The 17,893-nt window shown below is 45.4% G+C and overlaps 1 protein-coding gene across 4 annotated transcripts in view; it reads left to right on the forward strand.

The window, feature by feature from the left end:
• The first annotated feature begins 570 nt into the window (after positions 1-570).
• The window catches only part of RALA (RAS like proto-oncogene A), a 42,576-nt gene continuing 25,253 nt past the window's right edge, over positions 571-17,893 (forward strand). Inside the window, exon 1 of one of the 4 annotated variants that reach the window (XM_056520495.1) lies at positions 571-1,354. The gene's annotated coding sequence lies outside the window, so the exon portion shown is untranslated. Of the gene's footprint in view, positions 1,485-17,893 lie in introns of all 4 variants that reach the window. The other 3 variants (XM_056520497.1, XM_056520494.1, XM_056520496.1) reach the window with 3 other exon arrangements.

Raw genomic sequence — 17,893 nt, forward strand, 5'->3', positions numbered from 1 at the left:
GGAATAGCTCCAGGTTTCCCCCTGGTTGTAAGGGGGGAGAAAACGTGGAGCTATTCCCTCCTCTGAAATTCTTCACCTCGACCTCTGTGGGCGTGTTATCTTGTTCTCCGGTGTTCTCCCCTAGCAACTCCGTTAAGGCAAACAAACACTCCCTTTCGCTACCTAACCCCCATACCGCCCCATACGCGGAAAAATTTAAAAGTTATAGGGGTCAGAAGATGACAATTTTAAATGTATAAAATTTTCCTGCATGTAGTCATTTTTTCCAGAAGTACGACAAAATCAAACCTATATAAGTAGGATATCATTTTAATCGTATGGACCTACAGAATAAAGATAAGGTGTCATTTTCACCGAAAAATGTACTATGTAGAAACGGAAGTCCCCAAAAGTTACAAAATTGCATTTTTTCTTCAATTTTGTCATACAATGATTTTTTTTTCCCGTGTCGTAGACTTTCCGGTAAAATTACTGATGTTATTACAAAGTAGAATTGGTGATGCAAAAAATAAGCCATCATATGGATTTTTAGGTGCAAAATTGAAAGGGTTATGATATTAAAAGATAAGAAGGAAAAAACGAAAGTGCAAAAACGGAAAACCCCTCCGTCCCCAAGGGGTTAAACACCAAATCTTGAGAAGCCCCTGCATTGTCACTCTCTTACAGTCATGGGGGAAGACACACTTGTTTGGTGGTGCAGGTGCAATTTTCAGTGATGGAGGGGTGTAGGTGCTAAATATTCTGTTCTTGCCTTGGACGCAAAAGGATCTGTGACTCCCCAGGCCCTATCCAGTCAGTGCACTGGGTTGTGTCACACTCTCCATTACACGAGTACAGTACTGAGGTGTCAGGGAGTTACATCCTAAAAAGTGCTATAAGCAAACTGCTACATGAAGAACTCCAATTCCCTAGCACAGCTGCTGCTGACAGGCTGTTCCCGCCCTTTTATTCCTACGAGCAGGAACCATCACAAGGACTTGCTTCTCGTTCACACAGGTCTCTGCGGTCCTCAGCTCCACAGCTGCAAAACGCGCAGCCAGCGGGCGGGTCACTGTAAGCTCACACTGCTAATAGCATCATCATCATCATCATCATCATTCTGCTCATCATCATCATCTGTAAGAGCAGCGCCCTCCCCCTGCTCCTCCCGGGCTCTCCGCACACACTGGGCCCCACCAGACACCGCTCTCCCCCCGACCCCCGCATCACACAATACACGCAGGACTGAGGAGGAAGTGGAAATACGAGGAAGGGAGGAGAAACAGTGAACAGGATCGGGGGGATAAGGGCCCCGACCAGCGGGCTGTGGAGAAGGAGCGTTCAGTGTGGCCGAGGTCCAGCCTGAAGCAGTGAGGTGAGTGCGGTGCGACTGCCTTCCGCATCCCAGAGAACAATACCGCTTCCTGCACGCCATATATAGCGCCTAGCCAGCGTCCTCGTCATGTCGGCAGGATTGTGTGTTTTGTGTCCTTTCCTGCTACCAGGTAAGAGCTTGGACGCTCACCTCATACTGTGCAGGGCCGAGCGCATTGTCCTGACAGCTAGGTGTGGACGGAGTCCTACAATATACAGCGCGGCATCTTGTGTCATCATGTCAGTGCCGGTGTAGTGAAGAAAACTGTGTCTGACCTATACGGACATACATGTTCTGTCACTATACAACACCCAGTGACCTGTACAGTGTATATGTTCTGTCACTATACAACACCTAGTGACCTGTACAGTGTATATGTTCTGTCACTATACAACACCCAGTGACCTGTACAGTGTATATGTTCTGTCACTATACAACACCTAGTGACCTGTACAGTGTATATGTTCTGTCACTATACAACACCCAGTGACCTGTACAGTGTATATGTTCTGTCACTATACAACACCTAGTGACCTGTACAGTGTATATGTTCTGTCGCTATACAACACCTAGTGACCTGTACAGTGTATATGTTCTGTCGCTATACAACACCTAGTGACCTGTACAGTGTATATGTTCTGTCGCTATACAACACCTAGTGACCTGTACAGTGTATATGTTCTGTCGCTATACAACACCTAGTGACCTGTACAGTGTATATGTTCTGTCGCTATACAACACCTAGTGACCTGTACAGTGTATATGTTCTGTCGCTATACAACACCTAGTGACCTGTACAGTGTATATGTTCTGTCGCTATACAACACCCAGTGACCTGTACAGTGTATATGTTCTGTCGCTATACAACACCCAGTGACCTGTACAGTGTATATGTTCTGTCGCTATACAACACCTAGTGACCTGTACAGTGTATATGTTCTGTCGCTATACAACACCTAGTGACCTGTACAGTGTATATGTTCTGTCGCTATACAACACCCAGTGACCTGTACAGTGTATATGTTCTGTCGCTATACAACACCCAGTGACCTGTACAGTGTATATGTTCTGTCGCTATACAACACCCAGTGACCTGTACAGTGTATATGTTCTGTCGCTATACAACACCCAGTGACCTGTACAGTGTATATGTTCTGTCGCTATACAACACCCAGTGACCTGTACAGTGTATATGTTCTGTCGCTATACAACACCCAGTGACCTGTACAGTGTATATGTTCTGTCGCTATACAACACCCAGTGACCTGTACAGTGTATATGTTCTGTCGCTATACAACACCCAGTGACCTGTACAGTGTATATGTTCTGTCGCTATACAACACCCAGTGACCTGTACAGTGTATATGTTCTGTCGCTATACAACACCCAGTGACCTGTACAGTGTATATGTTCTGTCGCTATACAACACCCAGTGACCTGTACAGTGTATATGTTCTGTCGCTATACAACACCCAGTGACCTGTACAGTGTATATGTTCTGTCGCTATACAACACCCAGTGACCTGTACAGTGTATATGTTCTGTCGCTATACAACACCCAGTGACCTGTACAGTGTATATGTTCTGTCGCTATACAACACCCAGTGACCTGTACAGTGTATATGTTCTGTCGCTATACAACACCCAGTGACCTGTACAGTGTATATGTTCTGTCGCTATACAACACCCAGTGACCTGTACAGTGTATATGTTCTGTCGCTATACAACACCCAGTGACCTGTACAGTGTATATGTTCTGTCGCTATACAACACCCAGTGACCTGTACAGTGTATATGTTCTGTCGCTATACAACACCCAGTGACCTGTACAGTGCATATGTTCTGTCGCTATACAACACCCAGTGACCTGTACAGTGCATATGTTCTGTCGCTATACAACACCCAGTGACCTGTACAGTGTATATGTTCTGTCGCTATACAACACCCAGTGACCTGTACAGTGTATATGTTCTGTCGCTATACAACACCCAGTGACCTGTACAGTGTATATGTTCTGTCGCTATACAACACCCAGTGACCTGTACAGTGTATATGTTCTGTCGCTATACAACACCCAGTGACCTGTACAGTGTATATGTTCTGTCGCTATACAACACCCAGTGACCTGTACAGTGTATATGTTCTGTCGCTATACAACACCCAGTGACCTGTACAGTGCATATGTTCTGTCGCTATACAACACCCAGTGACCTGTACAGTGCATATGTTCTGTCGCTATACAACACCCAGTGACCTGTACAGTGCATATGTTCTGTCGCTATACAACACCCAGTGACCTGTACAGTGCATATGTTCTGTCGCTATACAACACCCAGTGACCTGTACAGTGCATATGTTCTGTCGCTATACAACACCCAGTGACCTGTACAGTGTATATGTTCTGTCGCTATACAACACCCTGTGACCTGTACAGTGTATATGTTCTGTCGCTATACAACACCCAGTGACCTGTACAGTGCATATGTTCTGTCGCTATACAACACCCAGTGACCTGTACAGTGCATATGTTCTGTCGCTATACAACACCCAGTGACCTGTACAGTGCATATGTTCTGTCGCTATACAACACCCAGTGACCTGTACAGTGCATATGTTCTGTCGCTATACAACACCCAGTGACCTGTACAGTGCATATGTTCTGTCGCTATACAACACCCAGTGACCTGTACAGTGTATATGTTCTGTCGCTATACAACACCCTGTGACCTGTACAGTGTATATGTTCTGTCGCTATACAGCACCTAGTGACCTGTACAGTGTATATGTTCTGTCGCTATACAGCACCTAGTGACCTGTACAGTGTATATGTTCTGTCGCTATACAACACCCAGTGACCTGTACAGTGTATATGTTCTGTCGCTATACAACACCTAGTGACCTGTCTATGAAGAACACGTGTACTATACCTATTAATTTATTGTGTATAGGTAGGTCATAGATCAATATGTTCTATACAGTAAGTATGACTGACATCCATGGATATGGACTATCAATACAATACTTGTCCATGCATGATACATATAATTATACATTTGCAATAATGTAGAATTATCATTTACATATGTGTCAACATACACAATTGATATGTCTGCACTGTACACATCTGCAAGTGACCTGTATGTATGACAGCAAATGCTATACCTAAGATCATGGCTGTTTAAACCATCTGCGTAAAGACAGCACAATGTATATGATTTGTAAAAGAAATATGTATCCTCCATCTAGTACAGTGTTTTCCAACCAGGGTGCCTCCAGCTGTTGCAAAACTACAACTCCCAGCATGCCTGGACAGCCAGAGGCACCCTGGTTGGAAAACACTGATCTAGTAACTGTCACATCCATGGATTAACAGTACGTTCACACATGTATAGTGTAGCTTATTGCTATTCTTGACTAATGAGCTGATTGTCCCTTTATGGGGTGTGACTATATAGCAGTGGTCTTCAACCTGCGGACCTCCAGATGTTGCAAAACTACAACTCCCAGCATGCCCGGACAGCCGTTGGCTGTCCGGGCATGCTGGGAGTTGTAGTTTTGCAACATCTGGAGGTCCGCAGGTTGAAGACCACTGCTATATAGAATATGTAGTATGTTCCTTTTGTGAAGGTATTTCAGGTTTCGATGGTGGAATCCTGGCTGATAACTTGCAGGCCATACTGTTGGGGTGTGGTGTAGTGCAGCATTTCACAGTCAGGCCTGCACTACACATTTTCCTTTTGGATATCATATTTATTAAGTTTCTGTTGTTGCCTGAGGCAGTGGGGCTAATGGATTATGAGCTATAGAGGAAGCCGGAAATGTGTTGCAGGTACCCTGGTAATAAGTTAACACCCTTCTCTGTATGGCGTGATCATGTTACAGCCTTAGGTAGGCTCTGGAGGATGACAGGTAATAGTCTCCAAGTGATGCTGCCTTGTGTAGAAGGATATCCATGGTTCTGCTTCATTTCTTATCTGGGCTATGTGACCTTCACATTTTACACTTGTACTTGTATAAGAATAGAAGCGATGGTGTCTCTATTTCTCATGATAGAAAATCATTGCCTAAGGTCATAGAATCTTAACAGTTAGGCAGAGTGGTAAGACAGATCTATTTCTTAAATTTTTCTTTCTGTCTAGAATTCCCATGTATGTTTCCAGTGTTAGGTTTTGTTACTATGTGTGTCCTAGTAGGAAAATATCATCCAATTATTGTGTTACTATGCGTGTAGTGCCTCGGATTTATCGAGCCTTGTGCAAAGGAACAGTCAAGCAGTTGACCAAAGAAACCAATCTGATTGTTTTTTTTCATTTTTAACCCCTTAAAGGAGTACTCCACTGGCCAGCATTCGGAACATTTACTTCCGAACACTGTGTGCGCTTTGCGGTGGCTGGTCACACCCCCCTTGTGACATCATGCTACGCCCCCTCAATGCAAGTCTATGGGAGCGGGTGTGATGGTCGCCACTAGGGATCGACAGTTATCGTTTTTGTTTTTGTTTTCTTAGGGCCGATACCGATAATCTGCGACCTTTCAGGCCGATAGCCGATAATTTATACCGATATTCCGGTATAAGTTATCGGCTATTTACCCAAAAACTACCGCTTTAAATCAATGAACTTCAGCGGCTTTTGCGGGGCCAGAGACTGCCGCCGCTGCCCGCCTCTCTCCCCCTGCCTGTCCTGGGGTCCTCCCTAGTCCAACCACCAGCGCTGCCCCATTGCCTCCCCCATCCCCGGTTTTATAATTACCTGTTCCCGGGGTCTGCGCTACTTCTGGCTCCGGTGGCATCCTGAGCTGTCACTGTGCGCACTGACGGTGACGTCGCGTTGAGGACATCACTCGTCATTGCGCTGCCCAGGACGTCGCAGGAGCCAGAAGTAGCGCGGACCCCGGGAACAGGTAGTTATAAACCCTCCCCCCCCACAGCACGCACACAGTGTTTTGAACTAAATGTTCCGAAAGCTGGCCAGTGGAGTGCCCCTTTAACGACATCGGCCGTACATATATGCCCTAGTCCCTCTCCTGCTGTATAAAGTGTGCTCTAGCTGAGCACACTTCATACCCAGTTGCTCCTGGTGGCTATCAGCACCAGGACCCATGGCTAATACTAGACATTTTCGATTGAGCCAGTGTCCACCATTAACCCTTTAGACTCTTCAAAGTTGATTGCGGCATTAAAATGCAGTAAACTCCATTACCGGCTAGCTCAGTGAGCTGATCTGGACCTCCGTGATGAAATTACGGGGTGACAATCAGCTGAGAGGAGCTGAGCCTGTAGTAATGGAAGGCCAATAACACTGATCAATAAAAAGTTAAATAAAAAAAATAGTTAATACATTTGACTAAGCCCCTCCACTAATATAAGTTTACATTACCCCCTTTTCTGCTGCAATTTCACCGCGGGGGTCCCGATTATCCCAATTGAGCAGCTAGGACTACTTTTTTCTTTTCTTTTTTTTTTTTTTTTTTTTTTACACCTTAGATGCCGTGATAATCCCTGATAATCTAATAAATTAACGCTGGGCATCACGTGATCAGGGAAGTCCGGCAGTAGCCAGGGGGTCCCAGTGGCTGATAGCCGTCGGGACCATCCCACTATGACATGCGCTCAGCTCCTTAGTAATTTATATGTACAAATTACTGCTCTTGGAAGCCGAATATTAAACAATTTAGAAAATTGATGGGCATTAAAGGAGATATGCAGTGGAAAACTTTTGTCCCCCTGTGCCCAGGCTGCAAAAAGAAGAAAAAAAAAAAAAAACTTTAACTCTCCTTCCTATGTTCCCCCGTTGCTCTGGTATCGGCGTCCCGTTCCTCCGCTGCTTATCTCCGTTTTGAGCCTAAGAAGCACTGTGACGTTTTGAGCCTAAGAAGCACTGAGCCGAGCAGCAGCGGAGGAACGGGACGCTGATACTGAAGCAACAGGGGAACATAGGAAGGTGAGTTAAAGGTTTATTTTTTCTTTTCTTTTTTGCAGCCCGGGCACAATGGCGTAGAAAAACGTTGCACTAAACTACTCCTACTCTTAAGGATGCAGGGCGTACCTGTACGCCCTGTGCCCGGTCCGGTATGTAACGCAGGTTCATGCCATGACCCCGCGTCATAGCGGGTCAGTCCCGGACGCTAATGAAAGCCTGGGACCCTGGGCTAATAGCGTGCGGCACCGATCATTGTGCCGCGTGCTATTTACCCTTTAGACCCAGCATTCAAAGTTGATCGCCGTGTCTAAAGTAACAAAAATACACTCCCGGCAGCTCAGTCGGGCTGATCGGGACCATTGCAGTGAAATCGTGATGTCCTGACTCCTAATCAGCTAGAAAACGAGCGGGGGGTGCCTTACCTGCCTCTGTCGCGTCCGATCAACGATTGATTGCTCCAAGCCTGAAATCCAGGCTTGAGCAATCGACCGCCGATTAACACTGATCATCTCTATGTTAATGCATGGGGGTGATCTGTGTATAAGATCAGTGTGTGCAGTATTATAGCCACTAAAGGGGGCTATAACACTGCAAAAAAAAGTGTAAAAAAAAAAATATATATATATAAAAAATAAAAGTTAATATAGATCATCTACCCCCTTCCCTAATAAAATAATCACCCCCCCCCCCCTTTCCCATAAAAAAAAAGTGTGTAAATAAAAATAAACGTGGTATCGCAGTATGTGGAAATGTCCAAACTATAAAAATATCAATTAATATGGCTAATGGTGTATGCGCAAAAAAATTCCATATTTTTGGTCACTTTTTATATCATGGTTAAATGAATAAAAAGCAATCAAAGTCCGATCAATACAAAAATGGTAAAAATAAAAACTTCAGATCACGGTGCAAAAAATTAGCCCTCATACTGCCCCGTACACGGAAAAATAAGTTATAGGGGTCAGAAGATGACAATTTTGAACGTATACGTTTTCCTGCATGTAGTTATGATTTTTGCCAGAAGTACGACAAAATCAAACCTATATAAGTAGGGTATAATTTTAGGCTGCTTTCACGCTATAAAATTCATCCGTTTTAAAGATCTGTCTGATGTTCTGTCATGAAAACCCTGCAAATCGGCCGTTAGAAAACCCCATTATTGTCTATGGGATTTTTACATTAACCGTTTTAATCCGTTATAGTCTGTTATTAATAAATGAAGTTATTTTGTGATGGGAGAATGAAAGGAGGAACTAGTGCATGCACTCTTTCTCCCGTTACTATCTTCCGTCACAAAATAACTTCCGTTATTGATAACGGATTAAAACGGATAATAGAAAAACCCATTATAGTCTATGGGATTTTTACAACGGCCGTTTAACGGGCGATTTTCCGGGTTTTCATGACTGAACATCAGACGGATCTTTAAAACGGATGAATTTTATAGTGTGAAAGCCGCCTTAATCGTATGGATCTACAGAATAAAGATAAGATGTCATTTTTACCGAAAAATGCACTGCTTAAAAATGGAAGCCCCCCAAAAGTTACAAAATTGCATATTTTCTTCAATTTTGACAGACAATGATATATACCGTATTTATCGGGTATACCACGCACCGGCCTATAACACGCACCCTCATTTTACCAAGGATATTTGGGTAAAAAAAGTTTTTTACCCAAATATCCATGATAAAATGAGGGTGCGTGTGTGCGCGTGTATACCCCGATATACCCCCAGGAAAGGCAGGGGGAGAGAGGCCGTCGCTGCCCGCTTCTCTCCCCCTGCCTTTCCTGGGGTCTAGAGCGCTGCTGTCGGCCCCTTTCCACCCCCTGGTTATCGGCGCCGCTGCCCGTTCTGTCCCCCTGACTATCGGTGCCGGCGCCGATAGCCAGGGGGAGAGAAGGGGCAGCGGCACCCATTGCCGGCGCCGCTGCCCCGTTGCCTCCCCCCATCCCCGGTGGCATAATTATCTGAGTCGGGTCCGCGCTGCTCCAGGCCCCTGTCGTGCGTCCCCAGGCACGGCGCGGTGCATGACGTCAGTGCGCCGCGCCGTGCATAGCAACGACGCAGGGGACGCACCCTGGAGGCCTGCAGCAGCGCGGAACCGACCCAGGTAATTATGCCACAGGGGATGGGGGGAGGCAACGGGGCAGCGGCGCCGGCAATGGGTGCCGCTGCCCCTTCTCTCCCCCTGGCTGTCTGCGCCGCTTCTCTCCCCCTGGCTATCGGCACCGGCAGTGGGGCGCCGGCACCGATAGTCAGGGGGACAGAACGGGCAGCGGCGGCGATAGCTAGGGGGAGAGAAGGGCCGGCAGCAGCGCTCTAGACCCCAGGGATGGCAGGGGGAGAGAAGCGGGCAGCGACGGCCTCTCTCCCCCTGCCTTTCCTGGGGGTGTATCGGCGTATAACACGCACATAGACTTTAGGCTAAAAAATTTTGCCTAAAAAGTGCATTTGTGGACTTTTAAAATTTTTTACGTTTACGCCATTCACCGTACGGGATCATTAACATTATATTTTGATAGTTCCGACATGTACGCATGCGGCGATACCAAATATGTTTATTAAAAAAAAATGTTACACTTTTTGGGGGTAAAATGGGAAAAACTGACAATTTTTATTGGGGGAGGGGATTTAAAAAATTTTTTTTTTTTTACATTTTTAAACTTTTTTTTTAAACACTTTTTATGTCCCCATAGGGGACTATCTATAGCAATCGTTTGATTGCTGATACTGTGCAGTGCTATGCATAGGACACAGCACTGCTCAGTATTATCGATGATCTTCTGCTCGATCGCAGACCAGAGCAGAAGACCCCGGGAGATGGCCGGAGCTAGGTAAGGGGACCTCCGGCTGTCATGCTGGATGATCGGATCCCCGCGGCAGCGCTGCGGGCTGTCCGATCATCCAATCAAAGTGCCGTGATCTGTATTGATCACGGCATCGGAGGGGTTAATGGCGGACATCCGCGCGATCGCGGATGTCGGCCATTACGGGCGGGTCCCCGGCTGCTGCTATACACTTGCCATGTATGACGCGAGCACCCTTGCGATGCTCGCGGTCATACACAGGACGTAAATGTACATCCTGGTGCGGGAAGTCCCGCCAAACCAAGGGGTTAAAATATATGGGGGTGATTCAAATTTTTTTTTTATTGGGAAAAGGTTAAATCACATTTATTTTTTACAATTTTTTTTTTCTCTTCACTTTTATAGTCCCCATAGGGGACTATAACATGCAATCTGTAAGTTGCATACACTGATCAATGATATGCCATGGGCAACTAACTGGGCAACTTTACCTCTGCACAGGTTTTGATAAATATCCCCCCCCCCCCCCCTATAGTGTCCTGCTAATGGTCCCTTTTTAACTCCTTAACGATCACGGACGTAAATGTACATCTTGGTGTGGCGGTACTTGGCGCACCAGGACGTACATTTACGTTCTTTATATGACCACGAGCATCGTAGCGGTGTTTGCATCATACACTGCAGCCGGTGACACGCTAGTAATGGCCGACATCCGTCAACGCGCGGATGTCCGCCATTAACCCCTCAGATGCCGTGATCAATGCAGATCACGGCATCTGTGGCAATGCGTATGTTTAAATGGATGATCGGATCGCCCGTAGCGCTGCTGCGGAGATCCGATCGTCTGTAATGGTGGCCGGAGGTCCCCTCACCTGCCTCTGGCCGTCTCCTTGGGTCTTCTGGTCTGAGATCGAGCAGACCAGACCAGAGCAGAAGATAGCTGATAATACTGATCAGTGCTATGCCCTACGCATAGCACTGAACAGTATTAGCAATCAACAGATTGCTATTGATAGTCCCCCATGGGGGACATAAAAATTGTCCTAAAATAAATAAAAAAATTGAAAAATCCCCTCCCCCCCCCCCCCCCCATTAAAAATGATTTTTTTTTTTTTTTATAAACATATTTGTAATCGGCGTGCATAAATGTCCTGACTATCAAAATATAATGTTAATGATCCCGTATGGTGAACGGTGTAAATGTAAAAAGTATTTGTTAAAAAAAAGGCCAAAAATGCAGCTTTTTTTTTTTTTGTCACCTTTTATTCCAAATTTTTTTTTTTTTAAGTCATCTAACAGTTTTATATATACAAATGTGATATCAATAAAAAGTACAGATGACGGCGCAAAAAATAAGCCCTCATTTCGCCCCATATACGGATAAATGAAAAAGTTATAGGTGGTCAAAATAGGACAATTTTATATTTACTGATTTTGTACAAAAAGTTTGAGATTTTTTTTAACCCCTTAAGGACACAGGGTTTTTCCATTTTTGCATTTTCATTTTTTCCTCATCACCTTCTAAAAATCATAACACTTTCAATTTTGCACATAAAATTCCATATGATGGCTTATTTTTTGCGCCACCAATTCTACTTTGCAGTGACATTAGTCATTTTACCAAAAAAATCCACGGCAAAACAGGCTGATATGAGGGCTCAAAAAGTTTTTTATCGGTACTATTTTTGTATTGATTGGACGTTTTAATCGCTTTTATATATATTTTTTTCATGATATAATAAGTGACCAAAAATACGCTATTTTGGACTTTGGAATTTTTTTGCATGTACGCCATTGACGTGCAGTTTAACCCCTTAAGGACCGGGGGTTTTTCCGTTTTTGCATTTTCGTTTCTTGCTCCTTGGCTTTAAAAATCATAACTCTTTCAATTTTGCACCTAAAAATCCATATGATTGCTTATTTTTTGCGCCACCAATTCTACTTTGTAATGACGTCAGTCATTTTGCCCAAAAATCTACGGTGAAACGGAAAAAAAAAAACATTGTGAGACAAAATTGAAAGAAACCCGCTGTTTTGTAAATTTTGGGGGCTTCCGTTTCTACGTAGTACATTTTTTGGTAAAAATGACACCTTCTCTTTATTCTGTAGGTCCATACGATTAAAATGATACCCTACTCATATAGGTTTGATTTTGTCGTACTTCTGGAAAAAATCATAACTACATGCATGAAAACTTATACGTTTAAAAATGTCATCTTCTGACCCCTGTAACTTTTATTTTTCCACATACAGGGCGGTATGAGGACTCACTTTTTGCGCCGTGATCTGAAGTTTTTATCGGTATGATTTTTGTTTTGATCGGGCTTTTTGATCACTTTTTATTCATTTTTTAATGGTATAAAAAGTGACCAAAATAAGCTTTTTTGGACTTTGGAATTTTTTTGCGCGATCGCGGGAGCCGGCGCAGGACGTAAATATACGTCCTGCGTCGTTAAGGGGTTATGACCTTTTATTGACTTTTTTTTTTTTTTTTGCAGTGTTATAGCTCCCATAGGGGGGCTATAACACTGCACACACTGATCTTTAAGCGGTACAAAACTATAAAAGTATCTTGCCATGGGTATCATTTTAATCTTATTGAACCACAGAATAAAGAACACGTCATTTTTACCGTAAAGTGTACAGTGTGAAAACGAAACCCTCCAAAATGTGCGGAAGTGTGGTTTTCATTAAAAATTTCGTCCCTAAAAAATTTTCTTTGGGTTCACCGTACATTGTTTGGTAAAATGAGAGGTTTCATTACAAAGTACAATTGGTCACACAAAAAACAAGCCCTTATATGGGTCTGTAGATGGAAATATAAAAAAGTTATGGATTTTAGAAGGCGAGGAGGAAAAAAAGAAAACTCAAAAATAAATTGGCCTGGTCCTTAAGGTTAAAATGGTCTTGGTCCTTAAGGGGTTAAATAACTCAAATATTGCCATACACAAAAACAATTGTTCTCTAAGAACACTTATCACTATGTCCCGGCTTAGGGTCCCTTTCATCTGGTGTGTGAAACTTTCAAGTACGGCAGATCAGAACTTCTGCAGCACCCGTGGCCCACTGGCTTTCAGAGCTTGCAGTGGGAGGTGACAGCTTCCGTTCTCCGTCCTGCGGCTCACAACTCATTCATTTCTAGCGCTGGGGCTCACAGGAGGAAAAGGGGAGCAGGACAGTGCCCGCAAGTCCTATATGATTAGTTCCCCAGCGCACTGCGGCTGATAATTCATTTGAGGGGAGGGAAGGGGGGAAGAGTATGGTGGTAAGGGGGAAATGAGTGAAAAGGAAATACCATCAAATACCGTGGAACCGCCTTAAGTTTGAAAAATACCATGATATACATTTTTGGTCACACCGCCCAGCACTAGGAGGAGACTGGAGTGGTATGAGTGACTGCCCCCTTCACCAAGGAATTGAATTAGCACACAGAATAAAAGATGGGCTTTTATATGATGGTGCGCTGCAGTTACATAATCCTAATGCTTTGTTTTTTAGCAGTGGCAGTAGAATATAGGCAAAGGTAGTGTCACTTTCCCTATAAACAAAAGGATTTCTGCTTGTGGATTCCACCAGAAAAAATGAATGTTCAGATCCATGGCTGCAATTCCGCAAACTGAAATTCCGCCGTGTAAAATGAGCTGCAGCTTCTTATTCAAAGCAGTGGGAAGCTGCTACATGCGTAATTTGCGCTAAATTTCCTTGGGGAAATTCGGTGCAGGACTCCTGTAGTGTGAATGTACTCTAAGGGTGGGGTCACGTGGTGGATTAGCAGCAGATTTTCTGCATTGAATGTTCTGTGTGGAAAGTGACATTACTTACAGTATCAGAAAAGTAGATTAGATTTTCAAAATCTCATCACACGCTTTGAAAGAAATCTGCAGTGAAAATTGACCTGCAGTGTGCAGGGGTGTGGAAATCCGATCGCCCAATGCCTGGGACATGCGGTTCCGGACAGGTAAATTTATTTTTATGCGCTTACCCCTGCATCGGGCAAGCAGGGACAGACCGAATTTTCATACGCCAGCGCTCAGGATGTATGGAGCGGGCTCTGACTGGAGCCCGCTCCATACCTGGCAGCCCTGAGCAATTTGATGTAGCTTGGGAGCCACCGCTAATAGCCGGCCTGCAGCCGACTATTAACCCTTTAGATTGCCTCTGTCAGCTTTGACATTGGCGATCTAAAGGGACCATCCCTGGTGGTCTACTAGGGGTGGATCACCCTAAACACTATAATAAATATAGAGGTAGCCAGAGGGCTTACCGCTCATCCTTTATCCTTTTGTAGATCTGTATTTGATTGAGCATGCCTGGAGCAGGCTCAATCAAATGAGTAATTATCAGCTCGCCCTCCCACGCCACACATTAGGAAGGAAGGGCTTGCGACCTAGGTGAGAGCAGGAGAGCATATAGTAGAGAGATGGGTTGCCGAGGGTAGGACGAGGCCATACAAAGATGCTCAAAGGGGGTTAGCAAACGTGGAGCTGAGAGGGTGTTGTGCAGTGAGGAATGAAAATGTTTCAATTGGAGATATTCATACAACGCCCATCTAGAGACTGGCCAAGACTCCTGAAGAGCCTCTAGGGGCTTGAGGACCCCTTCATCTAGAATGTGACAAAGGCGCATAGGGTGCGGGGAGAGAAGCACCTAGGAAGCTACCCTCTGAGGACCTGCCAGTGATGAAATCAGGGTGGTCGGTAATGGGAAGCAGAGGGCCAGAGTGGTCCACAAGGGAGCCACCACCGCCTGCAGTGTGTATGGATGTTAGGGTGTGTTTTGTGGAGAATGAAAGTGGTAAATAGTCTAGGAGTGAAGGCGACGAAGTCCAAGAGAATGTGGAGAGAGACCGGGGACAGAGGGCTTGGGCAAGTTTTACCCAAAGTTTGTGATCAGGGTTGTGGAACCATTCCAGAACCTTGCGTGGGCGCATGCCAGATAATGGAGCCAGCCGTCAGGGAGCCCCACCCCACATGAGTCTGTCGGGTCAGCAGAAGTCTATTGATCCTGGGACGGGAGGATGACCACACAAGAGCCAAAGCAACGGTAAAGTTGTGTCCAAAACACAGTAGGAATGTGAATTGGGAGCATTTGAAGCAAGTATAACAACCGTTGCATGATCGCCATCTTTAGTATGGCATTCCAACTGAACCAGGAGAATTCTCTGCGATTCCAAGAGGATAATCAGTGCGGATACTGGCCAGTAAGGTCGAGAAATTAAGGGAGAACAGGGTAGACAAGTTGGCAGGGATGACAGTCCCCAGGTTGGACATACCATGGGAGGGCCAAGTGAAAGGAAAAGAAGAATGGAGGGTCGTTAGCTCACGCTCTGACAATGAAACACCCATCGCATCGGATTTAAAGTAATTGATTTTAAAGTCGGACAGTGTCCGAACTCAGAGTCTGGCCGGGAGAGATACCACTGGGTTGGTAATATAAACCAGGAGGTCATCTGCAAAGGCCGCACATTCATGTTAATGATCACTGACTGTGAGGCTGCGAATGTTGGATCATCATGTATGGAGGAGAGTAGGTGTTCCATTACCAGCACGTACAGTAAGGGAGAGAGGGGGCAGCCCTGTCTGGTTCCATTATGGATGTTAAAGTGGGAGCACAGGGAGCCATTCATTTTCAGGTGTGTGGATGGGGAGTTATACAGTGCCAGGATTTTGGCAGTGAAGACAGGGCCCAGTCCAATGTGTTGGAGGGTTTGTGCAAGGGAGTACCAGGACACGTGGTTGAGAACCTTTTCAGCATCTAAAGAAAGGACCATTAGAGGAATCCGTTGTAAGCGGGAATGATGAATAAGATCTAAGGTCTTGAGCGTGTTGTCCCTGGTTTCCCTCCTTGGCACGAAGCCTACTTGATCCAAATGGATGAGGGAAGGAAGGACAGTGTTGAGGCGATTGGCTAGAAGTTTGGAATATATTTTCAGGTCCACGCTCAGTAGGGGTTTGGGGCAGTAGCTGCTCCAGACATGTGGGTCTTTTCCTAGTTTGGGGATGACTACTATGTGTGCTAAGGTGGATTCGGGCGAGAAAGGGGAAGAGGGGGAAATGGAATTGCAGGCGGTGAGCATGAGGGGGGGGAAAGAGAAGGTTCTAGGGTTTAGTAGAACCGGGTCGTATAGCAATCAGGGCCCAGACTTTTGCCACCCAGAAGGTCCCTTATCACCCGAGACAACTCCTCAGCTGAGAAAGGGGCCACTAGTTGGTCAATCTGATCTGAAGAGAAAGGGAAAGAAAAGTTGGGGGGGGGGGGGAAGAGGGGCACGCAGGAGTAGATGGAAGATTGTAGAGCTCCGAGAAGAAAGTGTGAAACACACAGGGAGAATATCTGGGGTGGTGTGAACCAGTGAAAAGGATGAAGATTTGATACAGGGGATGTGGGATTGCACAAGCAGAGAGTGCAGTGTTCTGGCCAACATGCAACCACTCTTATTGCCATACTCGTAGAATTTACTACTTCCAACCTGTATATGGAGGCTTCAAGGAGACTCCTCACTTCCAATGTGGCAAGTTCAAGGTCCTGGAGAACCCGTGTGGAGAGGGATCGCTTGTGGGCCAGTTTGAGGGAGGCGACTTTGGAAAGAGCTGAGCGCAGGTCATGGGCTTTCTGACGTTTTAAGGTGCGTGCCATGTCACGTGAATACTCCCCTAAGGACACATTTGAGGGCTTCCCAACGGACAGGGGGTGGAGTGGGGTCGGTCGAATGATCAGTAACAAAGTCGGCCATGGTCTGGGAGAGATCAGCAACACGCAGTATCTAGGAGCAAGGATTCATTCAACCTCAAAGACCACGCAGGATGGGTTAAGGAGGGAACGTTAAGAGAGCAATGTACGGGTGCATGATCAGACCAACAGCACGTGACCAACCGAGGCTGAGAACAACCAAGGTAAGGAACTATGTTGTACCAGGATTAGGTCAATGCAACGGTAGGAGGCATGAGGGGAGAATAAAAACTATAGACCCTTTCAGAAGGATGCTGAAGGCGCCAGGTGTCGCACAGCTGGACCAGGGCCAAGGAGCGTTTAACCTTTTAAATAGCATAGGAGAGACGTGCGGCCCGAGAAGTTATCCAAGGTAGGGTCAAGGGTCAGATTAATGTCCTCACAGAGAAGTGTGGTACCACAGAGCAGGGGGAGGGCAGTGTCAAATAGTTAAACTATAAAATCAACTTGTCCTTGTCATATACAATGGCTAAAATATGTATCCATGTTGCATTGTGATTGCTTGTCATTCATTACTGGTGATATATGTCCTGCATAAATGTCCATGGGTATGCACAACTGTTAATTCCATTACCCTTATCTGTTTTACTTTAACACTTCAAAGAATCCGTCCTGCTTGATCATACTAACCGGAGACGACCGTCTAAGCTATGGCTTCCAGTGGCCAGTTGGGGGCAATTAACATAACTGTGCTAATTGAGGGACACTGTTTGACTGGATGGTAAATTTGACACCTTCACCAGCCTTCCAAGACCTGGTGTCAATGAGAGGTTTGGGAAGTACCCCCCCCCCCCTCCCTGTGAAAATGTCAGGTCTTCCAATGTCAATATTAAATATGGGGGTCAGGGATGTATGTCCGCAGCCCCTATCTTGTACGGTTAGATTCTCCATCATACTACCTTTAAAATGAGTCATGACCCTTGTGTATCGATCCCTGCCCGAACTGTATGCACTGGGTAAATCATACACAATAAGGGGGTCATGGCAGGTACCCCTGGAAAGAGGATTTGATGGAGAACCCAAATATAAGAAAATTATGTGGGTGCCTGGCCCATGATAGAAGATAGAGGACATTTCC

This window comes from Hyla sarda, chromosome 5 (genome assembly GCF_029499605.1).
Source record: "Hyla sarda isolate aHylSar1 chromosome 5, aHylSar1.hap1, whole genome shotgun sequence".
Classification (NCBI taxonomy): domain Eukaryota; kingdom Metazoa; phylum Chordata; class Amphibia; order Anura; family Hylidae; genus Hyla; species Hyla sarda.